General features: G+C 32.9%; 1 long non-coding RNA gene across 7 annotated transcripts in view; it reads right to left on the reverse strand.

Moving 5' to 3' along the window:
- LOC141578361 (uncharacterized) overlaps positions 1 to 25,860 on the reverse strand; it is an 809,650-nt gene that overhangs the window by 298,139 nt on the left and 485,651 nt on the right. For all 7 annotated transcript variants that reach the window (XR_012508646.1, XR_012508643.1, XR_012508641.1 and 4 more), the window contains one exon: positions 1,018 to 1,100. This is a non-coding gene — a long non-coding RNA (uncharacterized LOC141578361). The remainder of the gene's footprint in view (positions 1 to 1,017; positions 1,101 to 25,860) is intronic.

Raw genomic sequence — 25,860 nt, forward strand, 5'->3', positions numbered from 1 at the left:
CTTTCCTTTTTGTTACCAAGGCTGTTGATGCCAGGATCATACCCCTGCCCCTCCCTCGGCTAGAAACCAAATACTCTTGTCTAAGTCTAGGAGGCAGCTTCAGAGAAGAAACAAGAACTGGTTAGAACCCACAGAGGTGGAGGATTTGACTTCCAGTGGACCCTGAGCCTCATTATACACTCATTGTAATGTATTAACACGCTAAATGACACACCCACCAGCGCCATGACAGTTGATGATTGCCATGACACCACTAGAAAAGCCCATACAAGGACTGAAAAGCTCAAACAAGGACTGACTGCCTCTATCACATCTAAAGGAAGGACATGACGGCAGAAGCCTCCCATAAAAGCCCCACCTGGGCTGGAGCTGTCTCTACCGGCCAGCTTGGCTGACAGCTTCCTAATCGAGTGCTTCCTTCTCCCTGCTCAAGCACTTTCCTTCCTTTCCCTCTTCTGAAAAATAAAAGTAGTTTCGTTCTATCCCTCAGCCTCAGCTGTGAATCCTTCCTAGCCAGCAGGCAAGGACCCACACTTTGGTGGGCCTCCTCATTTAGCGGTCTCACTATCCACTAACAATACCAAGATCCTGAAGCATTTATTCACAGGAAGTAAGACTAGAAGTAAAGAAAGAAAAAAAGGAAAGAAAGAAAATCTTTCTTTTTATGAACAAGAGGTACATGAGCAATGTTCTGTTAGTGATTTGGTCTTTATAATAGCTCAAAGGTCTTTCTTTGAAACATTTACATACATGATATGCACATGGGGAATAGCACCATACTAAACTGATTAAGATGGGTAAGGTAAATAGATAAATAAATCTCTTATTTTAAACTTCTAATAAAAAATATTAACAGAGACAGAAGAACAAAAATATCAAACAACTTGCAGAAGAATGAGGAGTTACCTGGCATAAACGTGTTAGCAATGACCTTATGCTTGTATTCTTAGCACTAAGGCCAGCGGTCCAAACACACATGTGAATGTGTATGTTAATATTTTGTTCTCTTTCACTTACCTTTTCTTTGACTTATTTAAGAGCTGCAGGTTTGTTCCCCCTTCGCTCTCAGGTTTGTTTCTGCCTCAGAACATGGTTAGCTTCTGTAATTAGATAATAATAAATGAGGTTACAAAAATCCTTAAGTTATGATCAACACTGACTTAGTATGCAGTACAATGGTGGTACCCTTACTTAAAGTTTCCAGTCAATTTTAAGGTATGGAAAACACAGGTCTAATGGCCTTAGTTGAAAATCACCGAGTTTTGGCAGTCTATGTGAAAAAAAATCCTGCCTTTTTCTCTTCCTGGCCTCTATGCAAATATTTGATATGTATCTGCTCACTATTTAAAAATTATAATTGCTGAAGATCAATACTGGAAAACATCTATGGTTCTTACTGGTATGAAAGAATTTGATTTTTTTCTTCTTCCATTTACAAAGTACAATGTCACATTCCCAGGAAAGAACTACAGGAAATAGCCTATTTTTAGTTTTCTATTGATTTTTTTCTAATATATTAATGAAATACATATAGAACATTATAATAAATGCTGTACATATTATTCACTCACAGGAGAAGTATGCATTAATTAATTCTTCTCTCCTCGTTCCTAAGGCAACAATTGTATCAAATAAACACATCTGAAATATTTTACATTTCAATTATACTACTTATAATTCAGTATATCATATTAAAGTGATTTCAATTTTATTAAGACAGTTTTGTACCGGTACAAACTGAAGTTGGCAAAATGAACAATTCAGCAAAAAAGTAATTGCTTCTAATTTTCTATGCTAATTTCTAAAGTTGCATTTCATTAAAAAAAACAGTCAAGCTTTCTCAAATTTTCCAATCTTACATTTTTCTTTACTGTCCCCAAATACACCATTACATTTCCACCTACCATATATCTTCTGTACTTATTTCTTTTTCCTTCTTATTTATATATAGATATAGATATAGATCTATATAGATATATCTTTTTTAATTTGTTTTCATCAAAGCTACTTTTCACTGCTCCTGAAGATATCCAGTCTTATATTCCAAGTTCAGGGAAATACTTTTTATGCAGTATTACTTGACACTGGATCAATATCATTACATAGGTTTATAGAGTTGTTTATAGATAAATATTCTAGACAGATATTTTATGTACAATATCTCACATAAAATATGCATAAGTATTATTCAGGTCACATAAATGACCATAAGTAATATTATTTTATATTCAACCTCTTTAGGAAAGAGGATTGAGTTTTGCAAATCTATAATTTTCCTTTCTCCTTCCCAGAGTTTACCTTAAGTGTAGAGTAAACTAAATATAGTCCTATGACCATCTGAATAGATCATTTGAACACTCATATTCTTGCTGTCATGAATGCAGCCTATCATTCTTCAAACATAAGTATCTGAGATTTTTAATGAAATCAATGACCCACATAATTTGCACATGTAAAAAAAATCTCTAATACATTTTCTGGAGTTTTATCCAATAAGGATTTCAGTACAATAACATGCAAAATATATGTCTGATTTGCTGGAAACAATATTGGATCAAAAAAAATAATGGTAACTTGGCTACTAGTGAAAAAAGAGACACTGTCTTATGGATTTAATTTTAGTTAATTTATGAATTTAAAAACAACATAGACTTCAGTTTAAGGATTTGAATTCTACCCATAGCTCTCTGTGTGACCTTCTGGAACTTAATAAATGTTGGACACATTTTCTTTATTCATAGTATTAGAAGTTTGGACCAGATGAGTCCTAGGATACTTCCCAGATTTAAAATCTTACGACTTTGTAAACATTCAGGAAAAATATGAATCCCACATTATTATTATTTATGTTATTGTATTTTTTATTTTATTTTTCTATTTATTAATCTAAGTGTTGTTATGAGGCAAATGTATCAACTTAAGTATGATTTTGAATATATTTTAGCTTCAACAGCACTATTTGACTTAAACATTTACAGATTCAATTTTATAGTTTAAGTCTCCCAAGTGGCTTCTTCACTATTTTTTTTTGATGGGAGGAAGAATCATCAGGAGAGATTTTCTTGCACTCTACATACTTTGCCCTCTATTAGTATATTTAAATGTAGGAATCATTATCCAAAGGGTGCTAGTTACATCATATAAATTTCCCATTTCACTCTATTTAGCCTACTATATTTGACCTTGATTTTAATACTTCTATTTTAACCAAAACTATTTTATTTAAATAAGTAAACATCAATGACCTCAACCAATAAAGCTAATAGTATTTTCATAGTTAAAAACAAATGCATAAAGATTGAAAGGAAGGAAAAAGGTATTTTATAAATTCTCCTCTTTTCTTTCTATTTTCTGCATTCTTCATCTTCTGAAGGTTATGGCAAGCTGGAAGTAACTGGTGGTAATTGTATTTATCTGGTGATAGCTTAGTGATTGTGGGATGAGATTACATGAGGAGGAAATAGTAGTAATTGCAATTTTCAGATTTGATTTTGTTAAAAAAAAAAAAAAAAGCCTAAGAACAAGTAAAGAATTTACCAAGCAATCATTCCAAAGGGATACAAACTTTTATATCAATTTATTATCTTTATGAGAGGTAGTCTACGTGCAAATGTAAAGAAGGCAGGTCAGCCTGAACAGTCAAGAAGCTATCTCAAAGTCTTGGAGTACGTTCATTCACACTTCAGCCTATCTGACTAGGTAGGCAGGTGGTAGACTGGAGCATGAATAGTCAGAAATTAGTGGTAAAAGAACCTTTCTTCTGAGATAACCTAGAACCATTATAAGAAGCAATTTGATTGCCATTTTGGATCTATCAGCCATAAAATGTTTACTAAAATAGGTTTCTGAGACTCTGTTGGTTTATCATTAAAGGAGGTCCCTAATAAACTTTTAGAAATCCCCAAAATATTCACTTTGCAGTATTTCTTTCTTTCAAATTATCAGAGAAGATGAAGAGTGCCTAAATATTAAAAAATAAAGATAAGTAATTAAATAAATAAATAAGTAAATAAATAAATAAATAAGAGAATCAATAAGACTTCACTTAACATGGAGTAATATAAAAGAAGGAAAAATCATGGAAGTATATAACAGGGTATGTCTTGGCCCATGGAAAAGCCATCAGGCCAAAAATAAGGCAATATAGAAACAACAGAGGAAAATTCTCCAAAAAGGAAGAAAAACGTCACACTTGGATGAAGAAGTGAAGACAGAAATGTGTCAAGCAGAGGAAAAGGAAATTCAAAACTTCACTCCTCTAGGGAAAGGCAGGGGAGATTTAAGTGTTAGGAAAAAGCAGAAAATGGAAAATCTTTTAGTTTTGTATGTTTAAGGAAAGATTCCAGTGGCTCTGAAGTATAATTGTTGTTACACTCTTTGGTAATCCCCTTCTGTATTATTTGTCAGAAGTGATCATATGACTAAAAATATTAGAACAAAATTAAGTTGTAGAAAACTGAAGCCCAATACTAGAGAGAAAAATTTAATAAAAGAATCTATACATCTTAGTCAAGAAAAATAATTTGCCCAGGGTCTAAAAATAACCTAAAATTCAATAACTATGGCATGTTACTACTCTCTGATAAATCGTGAAGGAGGCACAAAGACAGGATACAGGAAAATGACCATCATCTTTTTGAAACAAGGACAATACATTCCACAATCCACAGGCTGGTGATGGCAGTAAATTAGCATTGAAAAAACAACCAAAAACTTCTCTAGTGAGTGCCTACAGTAGGAAAAAGTAAAAAAAAAGGCCTTGCTGTCTCCCTAAAATTAGTTACATAAAGGATATTATTATTCGATTATTTCATACTTTTTTATTGTTTATAAAATTGAAGCTCTAAGATTAGACATGTAACAAATTCTAAACAGCCAGTAAGTGGCAGTTCCTGATCTAGAATCTAGTTCTCCTGACTCCATATCCCATGTTCTTTTTCCTCCCGACCTTGGGTTAAGTCTGTAACATCAGAGCTGCAAGGAACTTACAATGTTTTATTTTCTTTAAATATATTGTAGACTATGGATCAGTTGTATATGGCTACATAACAACCCAGCACAATAATTAGTGTTTTAGAAAAATGAACAGTTATTATTTAGTGATTCTTTGGATCTACAGTTCAAGTTGGGCTTGACTGTTCAATTGTTTTGGTCTCAGCTGGGGCTCCCTCTTAAATCTGTAAATCACGTCAGGAGGGAGCTCTGCTTCTCGGTGTTAGCAGGTTCACGGCTGGGAAGCCAGTGGTGGACTGGGCAACCAGCCATGTATTTATTCCTTGTTATCCAGCTGGCTGGACTGGGCTTGTTCACATCTCTGCTCTGAGGGGTTTCAAGAGAGAAAAGGAATCATCAATGATCTCTTTAGGCTAGGCTCCGAACTGTACGGTGCAACTTCCTTGGAATTCTTTTGGCCAAAACAAGTCTCAAGTTTAGTTTTTTGGTTTACCGCCTATTCACCTTGTCCGTGAAGGAGAGATTCTTGTCCAACAGTATTGCCAAACACACAACACCTGAGACTGGACAGATGAGTTTGAGGCAGCTTACTAGTCACATATCCTCGCATCCCAGGGGAAAAGACCACAGCACACAGGGCCACGCAGTGGCTGCACTCGGGAACGGAGGGAGCAAGCAGGGGCTGTGGGGAAGAGCTTCATAGTATTAAGAGAGAAAATGCCCCCTGACTTTCACTGGAGGATGTGATTGGCTTGTTTGAATAATTTTTCATGTGAGAAGGGACATGGAACCCATTAGGTTGAATACTGGGTGGACTGAAGCTGAGCTGGCTGACAGGGGAACTACCTGGGTGGAGAGCCTTTTCTCATCTGGTGGGAGGCACATCTGGGGAGGGCAAGGGAACTCATGGTTAGCCCTGTGGGTCCCAGTGAGGTGCAAAGATGTCAAGGTAGAAATTCATACCTTGCATTAATTTTAGGTCTTACATGACACAACCCAGACTAAATGGGGAGAGAACTAACCTCCTCCTCTGCAGTGGCTGTGCACTCTGCTGACTTAGCTATGCTGAAACCATGCAGCCCAGACTTCCCTCTCCTGCATGGATCTGGGTGAAAATTGGCCACTAGGGAAATCTGCGTATGATTTGGAAGTGAAAATGCAGCAGCAACTGCATTAATATTTGGAATATGGATGTGAGGGAGACACTACTGCAGCTCATGCTTGATGTCACAGGCCTGCTGTCATGCCTTGTTAAGCCACCTTGTGATGCCAGTCGGTCCTACAGCTCCTCCACTTGACAAGAATCTTTGTAAAAAAACTGTGATGGGTCTAAGGGTTTACTCAACCAGCAATCTAACAAATTAGCCTGCCACAGTTTTAGGGATGCTGGCTCCTAGGTCAGAATCAAAGCACTTTGCTACTCACAGCACAAGAAGCAGCATGAATTTCATATTTGTGTTTGTTCTCGTCCTCCAAAGCCCACAAAGGCCACACAGAATGGTCCACAGTGATGCTACACACCAGAACTGGGGGAAGTCTGATCTTTTAGAGGTGCTGTAGGCAAACCTTCCCAAAGTCTGTAACCGAGGAAGACAGTATCTTTATTATATTGGTCAGCAAGAAGCATGCCCTTTCCTTGGGGAAAGCATCTATCTTCAAGACTGTTTCTCATATAAACATCTTTGACATTTAGCTTTTTAATGAAGGGACCAGCTTCTCCTGTAGGTTATCTGTCTCATTGACATTGACCCTGGAACCAGTGAGACAATGTTGCTTCCAGACTGCACCTGTGGGTTCCAGTTAGTACTCATGGTTTCCAAGTTTGTCCTGGCTCTCCCTTAAAACAAATCCATCTTTCTAACTGCCTGGCATCAGGTGCAGAAGCAACAGGTATACATATATTGTTTAACCAGCTCCTGTGGGTGTCTTCGGCCTAATTTTCTAAAAATAAATTTCTTATTGCATAGAAGTTCTACTGTTCTACCGTAACCCCTAACACTAACCCTAACCCTAACCCACAAGTACAATGTTTTAATAGTAGGAATTACAAAGTCACATAGCAAAAGTGTGGCTGCAGGAAAAGGTTGAGAGGTGTATCACAGAGTATTAGAAATGATTATTCTTTGTAACTTTATGCACTGGCATTAGGTCAATGGGTTTACAGGAAGACTGATTTCAACTCAATAAATATGAAGTCTGTCTTAAAAACCTCAGCATCCAAAGATGAATCGTGATCTCAGAAACTAGTGAGTTCCCTTGAATGTAAAAGTCCTCAAGTTTAATTTAGATTAGCACTTGGCAAGGATACTACAGAAAAGAATGAAACATTTGCCATGTCACGTATATTTCTCTGAATATCAAGTATTAAAAGAGATACACAGGAGACAGGATCAGGGAACTGGTAAATAAGCATCAGTTTAAGTCCCAGAAATAAGAAATAGAGGAAGAAATGATCTCAGGTTCAGACTCATGGCTCTAGGATGAACTGTCCGAAAAGCTGAGGGACTGGAGGTAATGATACAAAAACGGAGTTTTGAAATAAGAATCAGCAAAGCAGGAGGGAACAAAAGACAGAAATGTGCTAGAATAAAGTGAAGGGAATGCCTATAACAGAATTTTTTTAATGCAAGAAATTATAAAAACAAGATTAACAACTATCCATAAATTTACCACCAGAGCATTTTGCTCTCAGATGTTTTACTATAAAAATGTTAATGCATTTGTTATATATTTTACATAAAAAGGTTGTTATTCTGTTTTTTATTAACATTATATAAATGATATGTTAATCTTTCCATTAAAAAAATTTAATATCATTTTAGCTGCCACTATAGATTCATCCATGATATATCATAATGTAATTGAACATACTGGGTTTATTTCCATATTTTTACTTCCTTGGTAACATAAGTTTAATATATGTATAATATAAAACATGATAAATGTAATATAAATAATAACATATTCTAAATTAATATGTACTACAAATTATTTATCTTGGTATATCAAAGCACGTGAACTATTTAAAGACTCAATATCTATAATTAAATTGCCTTTTATGTAAATTATACTTCTTAATAATCGTGTAAGATGCTTATTAACTTACTACACACTCTCCTACAATTAAAACAAAATTTAGTATTTGCTATTATGATAGTAAAATATGGCACCATTTTTTGCATTTCAATTTAATTTTTCATAATTTATGAGAATGATTTTTCACATGTTTATTTAGCATTTACTTTTCTTTTTTATCAAGCATATGTGTATGATGTTTATCTATTTATTAGATACAGACATTTTCTTTTTTAATAACGTTACAAACAAAAAATTTGCTGAAAGTATGAAAAATATTTTCCAAATGTTAATATCATCTTACAGCTTTGCCTGTACTTGTTTTTGTCAAATAAACATTGAAACTTTAACATAATTTAATTTACAAAAGTTTGCCTTTCCCTCATCTTGAAATGTTTAATGTTCGCCTATATCATTTCAAAGAATTTTGAACTTTTATTCACTTTTAAAAAAACTATTTAATATAGTTGGATTATAGTTTGGAATTGAGACAACTGCCACCATGAGATACATATCATTTTAGAGCCTCCCCTCCAGGTGCTGTATGAAGCCAATTTTATCATGTAACAATTGCATATCATTAGTTCCATTCAGTGATGTGGTGATCAATGTTTTAAAAATAGCAATCAATTTTCATGGTGTAAATTACTGGCACCATGGGCTATTTCAAGCTACCAACATGATGTCTCTGAAAGCATAGTTGATAAGAGATGTGCAGAACTGGTTCTTGTGGGCTTCTTTTTTTTCCTCTACAATGCTCCTGTTTTTTTTAAATTGAAGTAAGTACAGTCCATTTACAGTGTTGTGCTAATTTCTGGTGTACAGCATAGTGATTTGGTCATACACACACACACACACACACACACACATTCCTTTTCATATTCTTTTTCATTACAGGCTATCACAAGGTACTCATGGGCTTTTACTAGGGGGTCTAGCATACTTGAATTCTGCATCTGGGCTTTATTTTCCCACTAAGCAATTCAACTGCTCTTCTGTCACTCACATTCATTTGTAATATGCTTTAGTGTCTGTAAAGACATTTAGCTTTAATTAATCATCTTTTTCCAAAATTATGTTAAGTATCCTATCATTTTTAACAGAAAATTTAAAATTACCTCCATTGGTATCACATTTAATCTGTAATTATCTTTGAAGAAATGACATACAATAGTCAAAAACTTTCATCAAGAAAAATAAGTATTTTTTTGTCTTAGATTATACGTTGCAGAATTTTTTCCTGTTCTTCATCTTTTAGTCTTATGTTCATTACTTACTTTAGGGTGTATTTAAATTTTTGTTAAGTGTGCATCTCCTCATTTATTTATGCTATTATGAAAGACTGGAGGTCTTTAATTTACCTATGTCTTGTAACTGATTTTTGCTAAATGATTATTTTCATTATTACTTTCGTGTAGTACTTCATCTCTGTGTTACGGAACTCAACTTGGCTCGGCAGTGGGTTTGGTTGATGTTCTCAGGCTTTCCTCATAAAGAGGATGGTGCAGTGGTTAAGGATCTTAGATCTGTGATCACACAGGTTAGATCTAAATCCTGCTTTGTAATGTACTGGTGATGTAATCTTGGACCTATACTGATTGTCTTGCTCTATCAATTTTCTCATCTGTAATTTGGAATTATAATAAGATCTATATAAGATTATTGTTGAGAGAGTTAAATTAGTTATTAAAAAACTTAGAGTAGGATAAGGCACAGTGTAAGATTTCAAAGATTTTAACAATTTTTAATATCCTCTACACTTCACATATTCATTTTCTTGTTACAAAGGTAATTCCTTGCTTGGAATAATCCAGTACAATTAACACAGTCAGCATTTCTTCTTCAATCAACTTTTTATTCCAGAGATGGTTTTTGCCCTTTTTTTCTTTTTCTTTTATTTCCTTGTAACTGTTTGTTTTACTTTATATTTTGGGTGCTAGAAAAAGGAAATAAAGAAGTAAGGTAAAACTCCACATTTGTTGTATTTCTATTTAACAGTGTTACAAGTATATGTTTTAAGTATATCGTAATTCTGTGTCTTTCTCACTTCCTAATTTCCTGTGTTATTTTTGCTTCATATTACTGTAGATTATATTTACCAGAGGTTACCTCAGTTTATCGTGAGCAAGTGAGTCCATTACACATCCTATTAAGTGATCCAACTCATTAACAACTGTCTGCTATTCTTCATCTTCCATTTTTATTATCATTCTAACTTCCTGAATTATAAAGAGTTCAGCTTTTTATTTTTTATTAAAAACATTTATGCTTTAATTTTATATGATTTTAATGGCATCCCATTTGTTTTGATGTTTACTGGTTTTATTTCCATTGTTTTTTTTAAACCTCCTAAATGCACATTTGATGTTTTCACTATTTACTAGTCATTTACAAGAGTAGTTTCCATTTAGTCAGGCTTTTTGTTATTCTATAAACTTTAAAATTAACTTCCATTTTAAGATGTTATTATTCAAGAATATAGTCCTGCGTTTTATTATTTTAATCTCTTAAAAATGTCTCTTTGTATTTATTTTTGAATAGATACTTAATTGCCTCAAAACTCAAAAGTTTAAAAATGTGACAAAGTGAAGTATTTCTCTCCCACCTCTAATTCCCAATTATTAGAGCTTCTCCTCAGCTAAACACAGTTATCTATGTCTTGTATGTCTTCCAGATATATTTTATACACGTACCAGCAAATATTATTACATACGTATTCATGTGTATATATTTTTTATTTTTTCTTATACAAATGGTACTACTGATCTGCATATCACTTTTTTCACTTAAATATATCTTGAGGGACTTTCTACATTGAGAAATAAGGAATCCCCACAGAGTTTTTGTTTCTTGCTGCACTGGTAATGTATGGATTTCTCAAAATGTAGCCAATCATTTTCAAATGTATATTTACATCTTCTCTAATCTTTTGCAATTACTAACAATGCTATAGTCATTCACTGCACACATACATCATTTCCCACATGCGTGAGTAAATCTGTGGGACAAATTCCTGGAAATGGATTGCTGGCCAAAGGATATCTATAATTTAAAATATTGATGGATATTCCCTATTGACTTCCATACATGTACATCAATTTGCACACCCACAAGTATAGCATGGTGGCTCTTATTTCTTCAGAAATTTTCCAGTAAGATTCATTATTAGATTTTTGCATTTGACTATCTGATATGTGAAAAGTTGTATATTAGTAAGGTTTCATCTCTTTCATTTCTTATAAGAGAGGTTAAACATCTTTTCATATCTGTAAGAGCCCTTTTTCTATCCTTTTTATGAACTCTTTTCCCCATTTCTCTATTTGGTTTTTAGTCTTTTTCACAGTGGTTTTTAACTTTGCATCTGCAGGCAATCTTTATATAGTTGTTTGATTAGTTGGAAATACATCTAAAGAAACTTCTATTTTGTTTTAATATTTATCTAAAAATATTGGTTCAATTTAAAATGTATTATTTTTTAAGACATGAGAAATGAGTCCAACTTTGCTTTTCAGAATATGACTTCCAGGTTCCAGTACAATTGGCTCAGTAATTCATATTTTGCCCACTATTTAGTATGCCTTTTATATAATATTTTAGATTTAAATTTGCATTTGGAACTTTATTAGTATTTTATCTTGCATTCTACTGTTTGTTACGTTTATTAGTTAACTAATACCAGAACATCAATTGAAAATTGATTTACTATCTAATAGGGTAAATTCCTTCTTGCTGCTTTTTTATCAAAGTTCTCCTAGTTTATTACCTACCAACCTGACTAAACAACGTCCTATATCCTGTTGGAAGATATTCTTGGGATTGCCTTAAATTTATAGATTATGTTAGAGAGAAATGAGACATTCATACTTTGTCTTCCCAAAGGAAGGAATAATACTACATTTGATCAAGGTGTGTTAATAAATCTTACAAATACTTTAAAGCTATTTTATATAAATATTTCACCATTCTTAGTCTTAGCCATGGGTATTTCATATGTTGTTGCTATTATAAATGGGTCTCTTTTTTCATTATATATTTTCAATGATGTTTGCACATTAAAAAAGGGGTGAATTATTTCTTACTTTTTGTCCATATATCTTGATAACTTCTTTTACTGTTTGGACTATTTTCCCCCTAGATTTCATGTGATGTTTCAGATATACAGTCATATCATCTGAATAAAGTGGTAATTTTCTACGTCTTTCAATTTTTATACTTCTAATTCATTTTATTTTTCCCCACTAAGAGTTCAAATCATTGTTTATTTATAGTGGAATTAACAGATGTAGCTATCATTTAAAAATTTTAATGTGAAGATTCCTATAAATTATCCCTTTTGCATGATGTCATCCTGGGATTGAGATAGATGGTTTAGAATGATATGGAAGTATGCAAAGTATTCCTATTATATAATTTTGTTTCTTGTCAAAATGTAATAAGCATAGAATTTTATCAAGAACATCACTTATACTAATGATTTTTATTGTTCTTGGATGTTACACTGTGAATTCTTAGAAAACCATTTTTGCAGTTGCATAACTAACGTCATTTGTTTATGGTAATATGAAATATTCTGCCTAATAAGAATTTGTTAAGGATTTTGCATTGATATATGTAAGTAATTCTGATGTTAAGTTTTATTTTGTGTATATGTAGTCCTCTTGAATGTAAATATTAATGTAATGATCATTCCATAAAAATTATTTGGTCATTTTCTTACTTTGTTTTGTTCTATAATACCTTCAATAGCATGAGAATCATCTGCTCATTTCACTTTTTCTTGGAATTACTTTGTGAAAATGACTGATTATAGATCTTGTTTGGTTTTTTTTTTTTGGAGTGTATGGATCCTTTAATGTGAAGTCTGAAGTTGCAATTTAACAAGTCAGCCTGACATAGGCTGGCTGGCCGGGCTTTCAAACCTTTATGAACTTACAGTGATAGCAGCAGCAGTAGGAGTAAGTTTGCAGTGCAGGTTCCCTGCACCCAACTGTCCACATGACGGGAACCAGATGTTTACAGCTGTGTGTATAGAAAATAGAAATTATGAAACTCAAAGCTTAGACAGGGGCGGCTCAGTCATCTGTTCATCCTTCTCTCTAGAAACAGAGATACAAATTAGAGAGAGAGAGAGAATAAAAAATATAGGAAGAGAGAAAGGGGAAGGGAGAGGGGGATACAGACATCTTTTATTCTGGGATGTAACAAATCATCTCTTACTGAAGGAAGGGAATTTCTCTATTCTGGAATGTAAGCAGTTGAAAAAATGTTTTATTACTCTTTGAATGGAAGCAGATGGTTCCTAGAAGAGGTGACAAGTGTCTCTGGGTCTGTCACTTTAGAGTGAGAGTAGATGGCTTGGTGGAAAGGGATACATTATTTGTCTTTATAGCACACCAATTTCTGTTGCTCAGAAAGCCAGGAATCTATATGAACATTAGAAAATCTAAGGAGGTTTGCTTTCCAGCAGTTTGGGAAAAAAATAACTTATTCTATATTAATTTGTTTCTTTTTCTAGGTTTTCTAATGCACTTGGAATGAGTTCCAGTAAGCTATATTTCCCTAGAAAATTATGAGTTTCATTTATGTTTTTAAATGTATTGCTGCAGATTGACCAAATCACTTATGATTGCTGAAGTTCTCCCTGATTCTATAACCTTTTCATTCTTGTAATTTCTTATTTTAAGTATTGATATTTTCTCTCTTTTATTTTGATCAACTGTTGGATGTATTTATTTTTTTATATGTCTCTATGTTTTCTAAGTAACTTCTGCTTCTATGCTAAATAATCCTTTCCTTCATTATTTTATTGTTCATATTTTGATTTTGGAAATATTTATTTTAAACTCATTCTTTCATTTAATATAATTATATAGGTCTATGAACTTCTTTCATAGTACTGCTTTACCTGTATGAAATGTAATTTTTAAACACTTGCCTGAGATTATTTTTCACTTAAGGGTAAATTCTTAATATAAAGAAGTATAAAGAAGTAACAAAAAGTGATTGATAATCCCACTATTCATTTGCACTTGTTTTGTTTTTAAATACGAGTTATAAATATATATACTTACATATAAAACATATATAAAACATTTAAACTATGTATTTATTTAAATTCATTTAAAATATATATTATATTAAAAAGTATATATATATTCATGGTTTGGAAATTCTAATGGTACAAATATAGTGTAAAATGAAAAGTAAAAGTTTTTTCCTCTTCCACATCCATCTTTAAAAGTTAACATTGCATTTTTATTATTTCTTACAAAAATAGTACATACCCTTGTGTATGTCACTGGATATATAACACTGTAAGATGCACATAAGATTATACAGTATATACACTGAAACTATCTCTTAGAGACCTTTACATATCAGCACCTAAACGCCTCCCTCTTCTCTTGAGAGGATGTATATCAAAACATGGTTCTTTGAACAATGGGTCTTTGTAAAGAGGACAAGAACTATGCCTTACATGAATAAAGTCAGAATTTGAGGAAGTGATTAAATTGGGCTGTAAACCTTTTGCTTGACTTTTCACAACAAGGAAGGAAAACAAATCAAAGGGTAGGTAACTCTAATAAAATACCAGATATTTGTAGATATTCTTAAGTTTATGTTTAGACTTCATCTTTTTGACAAGTGTTGTTGGAGGGAGAGCCTTTCTTTTCTAACTTCCTGTTAGAAAAGCATATTGTTTTTCTTATTTGTAATTAATTCCTAGAGCTACTGAGCTATAATTAGATGAGGTTATCTTTATAATTTCAGTCTTTGAATATATTTTATGACTTTTTTCTTTCTGATAAGTGAACTTTACTAAAATATGATCAATTCTTATAAAAATTCCATGAGTCCTTGAAAAATGGTTTGTTCTCTTTTTTCACAGTAAAGATCTAATAGGGTATTTAAGTATATTTGTTTTTCATTTTGGTTTTGTTTTGTTTTGTTGCCTACTTGAAAAAGTAGGGTTGGCACGTCTAGTTTTCTTTTCTTCCTCGGCATCCTTCATTGTCCCCTCTTATTTCTTTTTCCTCTTCACTATCTTCTCTGCAAGAAGTATCAATATTTCTCTGCATACCTGATTCTCCCTAAGCAACCATGCTTTCGGAGGCTGCTAGTCTTGATACACACAGCTCCTAGTCCCTTCCTTTAGTCAGAGCTGTGGACTACCAAGCCCTGAGGCATATTTGGTAATGTGTCATTTATTTTCATTTTCTGTTCTGGGGGGTGATTTCATGTGTGCTTCTTTTAAGTCCTCTCCTCCTCTTTACTCTGTCACAGACTCTTATAAGCCTTTATTTTTTGTTCTTGGCAGTGAGAGCTCTACTGGAATTTGTTTTATTTCTCTACTGACAGATAATGTTAAAGATATAATGTTCTCTATCTCTTAGTCAGAAGATATGAGTGGTGTGGTTGTGTGGTTTTGTTTGTCCTTTTTGTTTTTATGGCTTTGTTTGAAAAGATGTAAAAGAGATTCATTATTGGACTATTTTGTATAGGTTAATATTTTCAGTATATTTTATTTCTAAGTATACTATTTCATATAGGAAGGTAGCTATTTACTCTGCACAGAAAAAGTAAACAGGAAAAATATGCCTCCTTTCCGCAACTCTTCTCTTTTCCCTAGGTTCTTGGTGTTTGGTTTGTTTTGTTTTAGCTTTTTTCCTTTACTATTACACTGTCAAGTTTATAATTCACAATCTCTTCTTTAAACTCCCACAGTTGTTCAGCCTGATTTCTATATAAAGAAATGATTTTCTGTTTTCTATTTGCCCTTGTTCAGTAGCTTTCCTTTGCTGAACATTTAATTTTCATTATCTTCTTGGATTTCTATCACTTATCACTAAAATTTTATTTTCTGAATGAGCTAATAATGAGTTTTTACATACTTTAAAATATCTTATTTTAAAATAAAATATAAAAAAATTTATTGGGTCATATGTAAACTGACAAAAAATTTGCTATACAGTTTCCTGTTACTCTCTAGGTTTAAATGTTGGTATAGAGAAATTTAAGAAAGAATGACATTTTTCCCATAGTGATGATCTGATTTCTTTCTCTAATGGTCCATAGGATTATCTTTCCCATTGACTTGAATACTTCAAAGGGACTTTAAATAAAATAGTTTGATCCTGAGTGATAATAATTTTCTACCCATTTATTTTTCATGAGTGGATGCCTTTAAAATATTTACATTGGAATCTCTATATCTAGAAGGTTTTATTCTATTATATATTTTGATTTTGTGGTTTATAGTTGTATTTTTCTCTTCTTAATGATCCTAAATCTGTTTACGTTGGATCTCTCTGGACTCCCTTTAATATCTATCATCTTTCAAAGCATTTTAATGGTTTTTAATTTGCCGATTTCTTTTGTGTGACTTCACCAAGTTTAGTTACTTTATCCTTGCCTGACTCAATTTTCTTTCCTTTTGAGTCTACCTTTATTGTTTTCATTATGTTTATCATCTAAGTGTTTATTTCAATTTCTTTTTTAACTCTTTTATTTATTAACCTCTTTTTTAAAATCTCATTCCTCCTGTAAATCTCTCCTCTAACTCATTGTGTGGGTATCATTGTGTCTGTCCTTTCTATGAAACTATGCAGCATGACTTGTCTAACCTCAGCAGACTCTTTAGGCAATTCCCCTTGTGATAGTGTTCACCTATCTTTTGCATACATTCCTTTCCATTTTTCTTAAGTTTATATGCTCCAGTTCCATGATGATTTACTCATGACTAGTATTCTTCTTTGAAAAGTATCAACTCAACAGGAAAATGATGGAAAGAGAGAACTACAGAAAACTTTAACTTTCATTTTATATTTTAATATTAAATTTCTTAAACATTTCCTCCCCAGATGATTATTGTCTTGGAAGGATTTATGTCCTTAGATTCCAGTGATTAGCAAGTTATTGTGCTTACCGAAGGGACTCATTTGTGATGATTTTGCAGTTATAAGGATCACTGCTGCTGCCTCTTTCATTCTGTCTCATCACAAGAATCTCTGTCTTATAAGGAACTAAGATATGGAAAATAAAAATTCAATGCTGACATGATTTCATCTTCAGGTCGATTCCTTATGTAACAAATTAATGCCTAACTGGATCTCCATAAACCTACCTTTTTTTTTTTCACATAAATTTTTTCATCCACGAGCCACAATATGGGTTCACTATAAACAAAACTGGTAGATGGAGCCTTCAAGATGTAATAACTGCTTAACTACTCATAGAGAAATGTGTTCCCACCCAAATTCTATTGTGTAACATATATGTCCTCAATGTCCTCTTCATTTATGTCTAAATGCATCGTACTGGGTTATTTTTCTTCACAGTTTGCAGTTTGGATTTCTGACTTTCTCTGCCTTTTTAAAATATAGATTTCTTTACTCTTAGTATTTTGTTGGTCTTAGAAAGTTTCAAAGAGAGCAGAGAAGAGTATATTTGCCTTCATTCTGACATTTTATTAAACTGCCTTGCAATGATTTTGATGGCTCAATGAATCTTTATTAGATTTGTGATCATTTCAATATTTGCCTTGGATCTCAAGATTGAAATCAGCAACAAAAGTCTACACAATTTTTTTTTCACTCAGTTCTTGAAGCTTATCTATACTCAGGTCTTTGACAAGTTTTGCTACAGTCTTGCAACAGCAATAAAGAGGTACGTGCCCATTTTATATTCTATGACTTGATTTTAGAAGATACAGTATTACTATATATTTGTTAATCAACTATTACAATGTTAGCAAATTCAAAGAGCCTATCATTTTCCAAAAAAACTGTTCTCTTAAAGTCCCTTTAATCATTAAACCAAGTATATTTTCTATATAAAAAAATCACAATAAGTTTTAATTAATATTGTTAAGGGGCTCTTTAAAATTAAACATATATTATTCCCAACAAAATTGTTATTTATCATTATCAGAAGTGATACAGTAAAAAGAAATTAAACACATTTATTTTTATAATTAATTCTACATTACTGTAATTAAATACTTAAATGTAAAATGACATTAAAATTTCTTGCAGCTATCTCACAATATATTTTAAAAAGAAAAAGCCTAAAAATTTTTTCCTCTTTATTTAAAATCACTTTCATCCTTATCTCCAAGAGCAATGCAAATAAATGTTTTCTTTTAGCTGTGTCTACCGTAAAATGTTCTTTAAAATTGCCAGTTTTACAGTTTATAGGAAGAAAAGCTACTTAAATTATCCACTTTAAAACAAAATTTAATAAGACCTTTGTCACCACAGCAGGGAAAAGGAACAAACACTTAAGCAACCATGTTAAAAAGTCATTTATTTAAGCATTCATTTCCTTAGACATACAGGAAATGAAATGCAAACAACCTAACTAAATATAGGCTTTTAATCTTGGACTGAGCAGTCTGTATATTCAGAAGAAAAAAATGTTATTGCTACTTCAGTGAGTCAAACAGGGAAAGTGAACTTACAAATAAAGAAAAATGTATAAGTGATGACACCCTTCATTATATTTCTTAATAAGAAATGTCATAAAATATAATATAGATAAATATTTTTTATCTTGGCAAGAACCTAATATAGCATAAGCCCTAGGACTGGAGTGGAAATATCCAGAGGAAATATTTTTTACTGATACTATAGTTTTGTATGATTAGTTTAATTACTCTGAAATTAAGCTATTTCTAAACTCTTGCTACTTTACTTTCCATTAAATTTCTCTCTTAATTTTTGAGGGAGACTGTTACATAAGCACATATAGTAATAAAAATAACCTTACTTTTTATTTCTAGGGTTAGTAAAACAGTAAACAAAAATAAATTTAGAAATTAGGTAGCAGGTTCTACATTGTTTATTTCTCATTGTATTGAATTTGTAACATTCTCAGTTTAGGAATGAACACTTCCACATTCTTCCTTTATGTAATATAATCTTGGTTAGGCAAGGTTAACTGAGATGAGGGGTGAGGAATTCACATATGTAACATGTCAGGACAGATACATAAATCGCATTTTGAAGACTATCTGCAAATATGTTATACCACTGAGTAGATTCTCAGTATCTGTCTATGTGTATACGTGCACATGGGTAATTTGGCAACATGAATACTAACTCTTCACTTCAAAAGATAATTTTAACTAGACGATAAATAACAATGCAACCCTCTTCAAAGTAAAAACTATTGATTTTACTAGATCTTAAGCAGGATTCTCAATAATAAGATGCTTCTTTAATTTTCAAAAAGTATGATTAATAATTTATAAATCTTCCAACAGTGAAGTATTAATATATAAGTTCAAAGAGCAGGTGTTAAAATCAAAAAATATTCAGGGATTTCTTAACAATACAAATAAGGCAAAATGGATTTATTAAACTATCATACATGTATAAAATATTCACTAAAATATAATCCTTTTGATAAAAGACTTTAAAAACAGGTTTAGGATCTGCAGAGTAGATATCTAAACTTGAATATTAAATTAAAATCCAGAGAAGAGAATATATGTGTTTCATGGTTATTCCCTATGATGATTAGGGAAAATCATATCTGAATCAGTACTGAACAGTACAGATACAATTTCAACAGGCAGAGAGGAATGAATATGCTATTCCAGGCTGACAAAATAACAAGAGTAAAAGGATTTGGGAGCAATAAAAAGAGGGAATTACAGAGGATACTGAAGGTTAAAGGTCCCCAAATTTCAAAAAGAAAAGAAATTAAACACATTTATTTTTAATTAGGGTTAAAACCAAAGCAGAGGTTTTAGAATTGAGACAACTGAAAGAATTGTGAAAGCGGTTACTAAATATCAAAGATGGAGTTTGATTTAAGACTAAGTAAAGTTTATTTTCAGACATGTTGAATTTGAGGAACCAGGAGATCATATACTTGAAAATGTTCAGAAATTAATAAATGATTAAATTTTACCTGAAAAAAAGGAACATCAGCTATTAGCTTCTATTTTGTCATAAACAAATCTCTTTATAAGACCAGACTTTTCAAAACTATCTTTAAGCACTGAAACCTAGATTTGAGAGTAATCTTCATGAAAATAATGATGTTGTAGTTCTGCGAGCTGATAAAACAGACAAATCATAGATCAGTACTCCTTGTGTGTTTAGACAGGTAGGTCTTAAGAAAAGCTGCCAATAATGAGACATGGAAATAGTCATCAATCATAGAAGACAAACGAGACCGTATGTGCTTTGGAGTAAATGTGAGAAAATATTTAACTGAAACTGAAGCCTTCAAATGTTGTGGAGACATCAATGAAGAAGGTAGAAATTGGAGACAAGAAAACACCAATGGCCTGTTAGACAAAGTGTTTAATGTAGGGAGACGTGATGAGCTTACTCCATTTTTTTTTCCCTTAAGTAAGTTAAATAAATAGCCGTTCTAAGATAAAATTCTTCAGAGGAGGTAGGGTCAGGAAGAATGTGAATTCAGTCAGAAAAAAAAAACAAGCGAGTGAGACTAATTTGTCAGCCATCCAAGGTGGACAGCACTTCAGTGACCTGAAAGTTTACTTCACCCACGCACTCCACTTGTGACACTGCTCTGTTATCTCCCTGAGCAGCTCCACTTCTTAGATGTTACATTCCAGCTCTTCTCTTTGCTGAAGGACTCCTATTTTTCTTCTCATTATCATTTCACTTATTCTTTCATCTCAAACAACAAGAAGCCTTCTAATTCTCCTCTGTAGATCATACTCCCCCAATCCTCGTTTCTAACCCCAATCATCTAAGACAGCCAGGCCAAACACATCTGGCAAAATGTTGACAATATTCTTCATTCCATTTGGCCATTTTATTTAATTCTATCTAGTTAAAAAAAAATGAAGCATTGGATTAAACCAACTCTTCTCTACACCTTCATACAGGCTACTCTAGAAAGCAGTACAATAACAAAATTTAACGTAATGAATTTTTACCATAATAAAAAAAAAATCAAAGCTTCCAAAACCAACTTGAAAACTGCCTGTCAATCTTTCTAGGTTTTCCATATCCTACTTTGTTTTTCAATTTTACAGCAACTAGTTGAAACCACATCAATTTCTTTAACATATTCTCTTGAATGCCTATCCCACTTACTGTCCCAGTTACTGCCTTAGGGCTCACATCCTCTTCCTGGCCCCAAATTTTGAACTACCTTTGAATTTTCTTTCCTTCACTTATTATTTAATCCTTACACAATGGCTTGACGATTTTTTTTCCCTTACAAAAGCACCGAAACACCGTTCACTATGACTTTCTTAAATATCGCCTCCCATGACGACAAACACTTCAGGATTTTCTCCATCCTGCATTACCTGTATTCTTGTTTTTCACAAACTACTTTGTATGCTCCTTTGCTTTTTCCTGTGTCATAAATGGCATTATTCCTCAGATCTTAGATCCCTTTTTCTTTTACTTCTCTTGGGTGATCTTTCTACCTTTCCATCAGGGCTCTATCAGTAATCAAAATACCCATGGCTTCTCACCAGTTCTCTCTTCTTAAACTCACACTTATATTGCTAACTTGATATTTCCACTTGAGTTGTCACATAAACACTTCATATTCATTATCTACATTAAACTGTCTTGCACTGAAAACCTGCTTCTCATTCTGAATTGCCAATCTTAATGAAAGTTGCCTAACTTTCCACATAGTTGTTGACGTTGAAGCTTTCATATCACTTTAAACATACTTTCATCCTGCCCTTTCCTTCATTCCATGCACCATCAAAGCATGTCAACTTATAGTGGTAAACTCACAAACATCCATTTTTCTTTATCCCTATTGGCACCCACCTGGATATACCTCACTTACATAGCTGAAATAAAAAACAAAATAATGAATATATATTTTTACAAATCTGCCTGCCCATACATTTTCCCTTCTCAATTTATTCCCCATGCTAAAGTAAAAAAATTATTCTAAGCCATAAATTCACTTCCTTATCTTTCAGAATCATCTCACTTCTTGTAGGATAAAGTGCAATCGTCTCATCGTGGTCTGTAGGTCTGTTCATGATTTGGCCACTGTTTATTTACCGAGAATCATCTCTTACCTCTACATCTCACACTCTAAAATGAAATGCATTTAACTTCCACTTCTTTGAATGTGCAATTTCTAAATCTCTAAACTTCCCTCTACTTCTAACACTTACTTTTGTCTCTTTAGTGTATAAACTGATAATTTTTCAAGTTTCAGGGTTGTTTTTTATTATTGGAATATTTCTAAACTCTCTAATTATCAGACGATCATCTCTGTGTTTTACAGTGCTTGGAACAATATCCTGCGATTTCCTTTTTTACTTACAACTATCTCTTATGAAACTCTAGGTAACATGAGGGTCAAGACCATTTCTATTTGTCATTGTATTGAAAGCACCTATTTCAGGCCCATATAAGCACTCTAAAGGAATTTATTGAATCAATAGATTCACTCATTAAAAAACAAATACGCAGATGAAAAGAAGCCTGAAAGGAGGGAAAGCGAACAAATCATACAAATAGATTATATATTCTCCAACAGTGGTAATGAATACCTTATGGTCTCACAGGTAGATAAGGTTCATTAGTGATCTTCAACAGGAATCACAGGTTCCCTGAAAAAGTTCCATCTTCTTCTTGGGTCAGTGCATGCAATTCTGCCCTTGTATAACAACAATTCTCAATCATGTGTGCATCTGCCACTCAGCAGACATTTGGAAATGTCTGGCAATAACATCTTTGATTGTCACAACTTGGAGAGTGGGGTGGGGAAGATGGCTACTGGCATCAGTGGAAGTGAACAGATGCCAGAATTGCAGTAAAACATCCTACAGTGCACAGGGAAGCCCCCATAACAAATACTTATCTAACCCTAAATGTCCATAGTGCTGAGGCTGTGTGCTATAAGGACTGAAGTTATTGTATGCTGCCCTGACACTGGATAAAAGCAGGAGGGCCTCAAATGACCTAATCACAAGTTACTCTCCCACTCCGATCCTGTGGATATGATCACCTGGCCAAACGACTCTCCTTGTCAAATCGACTAGCTGTAATTCCTGGTTATCTCTGAGAAGCAGCTGTCAATTTCCTGCCAGCCTGCAGAATTATTCAAGCAAGTTAATCACTTTCTCCGGCAGAAACTAAGGGAAACCCTGGCCACTTGTTACTGCCAAGTCCACATCCTACAGCCCCTGGCTGTTCACTGTGTTCCCAAGTGTAACTCTTGTGTGGCCCTCATCCTCTGGGCAGTGAGTTATATAATAAGCTGCTGCTGACCTCATTTGTCTAGTGCTGGGTGTCATATGTTCAGCACCCCCATAACCCTAATGTGGGAATCCCTCCCTCATCAATGGGGTGACTAGTAAGTGACCAAAACAGGTTGAGAAATCCTATTCTATGGGAGCATGTCTCCAAGTCCTTTTGAGAGTTTCTAGCTTAAATGAAGAATTCTTGAAAAGGTGAGAGATGGTGCTTCTGTCAAGGTTACAGAGTGAAACAGAGTAAGATCCCAGATCTCTTCCCAAGTCCTTTCCAGGATAGACTTCTTCATAGGTAACTGATTTGGGATAATTTAGTCTGTCTCCTTTGGAATTTATTTCCTCAGAGTAGGTGAGAAACAAATTAGAGTAACAGGGTAAATGGAATAGCTTTCTGAAAAGATTTTCCTTATTTGGTCTGCCCTCCATGGAATTTAGAATCTTGGCTGAGGACACCAGCTGATATCCACTCAGTCCAGATACCCTTTTAGACCTGGTGTGGTAGACTTACCTAAATAGCCTACAGCCAGGTTGGACTAGACTCAGCATTTGGTTGCAATCAAAGAATTAAACCAATTCTAGAAAATCTTCTTGTGGCATGGGTATTTTACTGAAGAAATTGTAAAGTGATGGGAGAGAGGATTTACACTGAGCAACATTCAGCAGCACTCAGCAAAAACTTTAGAGTAGTATTAACAGCATCAATTGTCTAGGTCATTGTGAAGAATGAGGAAGATAGCATAGCATTAAAAACAGTGGAACTAGATTGAAACTGTTACTGCATTAAATGTTACAGTATTTTAAATTATGTATTATATATTATTTTGCATTATTAGTAAATAATGGTTTACTAGTAATTATCTGTATTTTCCAAATTAAGTTTTGCAGAACGTATTTCTGAGGCATTCATGAAGCTCTATAAAAAATTCTATCAAGTGTGGGAAATATTAAATCCTTTGGTCGTTTCAATGAGTTCCACAAGCCTAAAAAACATTTTCAATTTTATGTAATATAAGATTTTTCACACCAGTTCTATTAGAAAATGTTGTTTTGCAGGCTAACTTCTAATACCAAAGTGCTGCATGAAATAAAGTTTGGAAAATGTCATTGTACTTGATTTTGGAATTGTTATGGTTATACATGATTGTATCATATGTGTGTATGTATACATATATATATAGAGAGAGAGAGGAATAACTGTTTATGTATGGTTTTATCTATGTGTAAAATATTTTAAGCAAACTAATATAAACAGACGGACAAACATGAAACAATTAGGAAATATTTAACTATGCATCTATTTAATTGGTAATACAAGTGTGTTCCAAAAAGAACTAAAGGTTTACTTTAAAATATTATATTTATAATAATAAATATGAGATGCACATTTTCAGAGTCAAAAAACACAAAGTGTTATAAAAAACAAATAAACACACATACAACTTTGAGATGGCATTTCATTATTCTATCCATATTTGGCTAAGCAGGATGTTTATATCTTTTAAAACTACAGACATTTTTTATTACTTAATTTCCAATGTCAGCTTTCATACGTTTCTTTCATCTCATTGACAAATATTATTTTATGTCCTGATTTTCATGTGGGTATGACTGTTTATCTCATGGGTATACCATGAGTGCAGCTTGTATTGATTTTTCCTCAGGGTTTTATTCTGAACAAGAACCATTTAATAGCTTATTCTATGTAAATTCAGTATTGGCCTTTTGTCAATATTTAAGAATAGAATTTGCATGTCAACACAACCGTGAGAGTTAGATTTGGTTTAGAATGTTCTTATAAAAGATCCTATAATAACTTAGCAAATTTATCCTAATATATACTTTTGGCACTTTTATGTCTTAATGATACGACATTGCTTTGGGATGGTTTAGAGGTATTTTTCTCTTGCTAAATATAAGAGAATAAAGAGAATAATGCTCAGAGACGCAGAAGATGAGGTCACAGAGATCATTAAACTATTCAAAAATGGGGCTTTTTTCCCCTTCTAGAATTTCTATCAATATTATAAAAATATATAAATAAGCCATTTCTCCTCGGGAAACAAAATTTTACTGACAATCTTGGTTTAAGTCAAACTCTTGTATTGGTCTTAATCTAAGTCATTATTCAAAAGACACCCTTCCTGACAAAGTTTGCCTGAACCCACCACCTAAAAGATCATAAAACCCTCTAATCTGTCATTCTCTATTCCCTTATTCTGCTTAATTTTTCTTCTTAAAAATTTAACTTCCTTTAGAAGTGAAAGAGGAGCAGTTAAAACCAACACCACAGAAATACAAAAGATCTTAAGAGACTACTATAAACAACTATATGCCAATGAAACGGACAACCTGGTACAAATGGACAAATTCTCAGAAATGTACAATCTCCCATGACTGAACCAGGAATAAATAGGGTTTTCACACCAGTTCTATTAGAAAATGTTGTTTAGCAGGCTAACTTTTAATATCAGTGTTGCATGAAATAAAATTTGGGAAATGTCATTATACATGACTTTGGAATTATTATTGTTATACATGATTGTTTCATATGTGTGTATGTATCTATATATAATATATATATAGATACATATTATATTATATATATAGAT

Source organism: Camelus bactrianus, chromosome 8, assembly GCF_048773025.1.
Source record: "Camelus bactrianus isolate YW-2024 breed Bactrian camel chromosome 8, ASM4877302v1, whole genome shotgun sequence".
Taxonomy (NCBI): Eukaryota; Metazoa; Chordata; class Mammalia; order Artiodactyla; family Camelidae; genus Camelus; species Camelus bactrianus.